The sequence below is a fragment of the Rhincodon typus genome, chromosome 26 (assembly GCF_021869965.1).
Source record: "Rhincodon typus isolate 14 chromosome 26, sRhiTyp1.1, whole genome shotgun sequence".
NCBI classification, from domain to species: domain Eukaryota; kingdom Metazoa; phylum Chordata; class Chondrichthyes; order Orectolobiformes; family Rhincodontidae; genus Rhincodon; species Rhincodon typus.
Window position 1 is genome coordinate 1,031,349 of NC_063357.1, and position 754 is coordinate 1,032,102.

The window sequence follows — 754 nt, forward strand, 5'->3', positions numbered from 1 at the left end:
TGTATAACACTGGGGGACAGTACCGGTGGGGACAGGTCTGTCACTGTATAACCCTGGGGGACAGTACTGGTGTGGACAGGTCTGTCACTGTATAATACTGGGGTACAGTACCAGTGGGGACAGGTCTGTCACTGTGTAACACTGGGGGACAGTACCGGTGGGGACAGGTCTGTCACTGTGTAACCCTGGGGGACAGTACCGGTGGGGACAGGTCTGTCACTGTGTAACACTGGGGGACAGTACCGGTGGGGACAGGTCTGTCACTGTATAACACTGGGGGACAGTACCGGTGTGGACAGGTCTGTCACTGTATAACACTGTGGGACAGTACTGGTGGGGACAGGTCTGTCACTGTGTAACACTGGGGTACAGTACCGGTGGGGACAGGTCTGTCACTGTATAACACTGGGGTACAGTACTGGTGGGGACAGGGTCTGTCACTGTATAACACTGGGGTATAGTCCTGGTGGGGACAGGGTCTGTCACTGTATAACACTGGGGTATAGTCCTGGTGGGGACAGGGTCTGTCACTGTATAACACTGGGGTATAGTCCTGGTGGGGACAGGGTCTGTCACTGTATAACACTGGGGTATAGTCCTGGTGGGGACAGGTCTGTCACTGTATAACACTGGGGTATAGTCCTGGTGGGGACAGGTCTGTCACTGTATAACACTGGGGTACAGTACTGGTGGGGACAGGTCTGTCTCTGTATAACACTGGGGTATAGTCCTGGTGGGGACAGGTCTGTCACTG

The 754-nt window shown here is 54.5% G+C and overlaps 1 protein-coding gene across 1 annotated transcript in view; it reads right to left on the reverse strand.

Moving 5' to 3' along the window:
• Positions 1-754, reverse strand: part of LOC125486117 — a 37,295-nt gene that overhangs the window by 392 nt on the left and 36,149 nt on the right. The window lies entirely within an intron of this gene.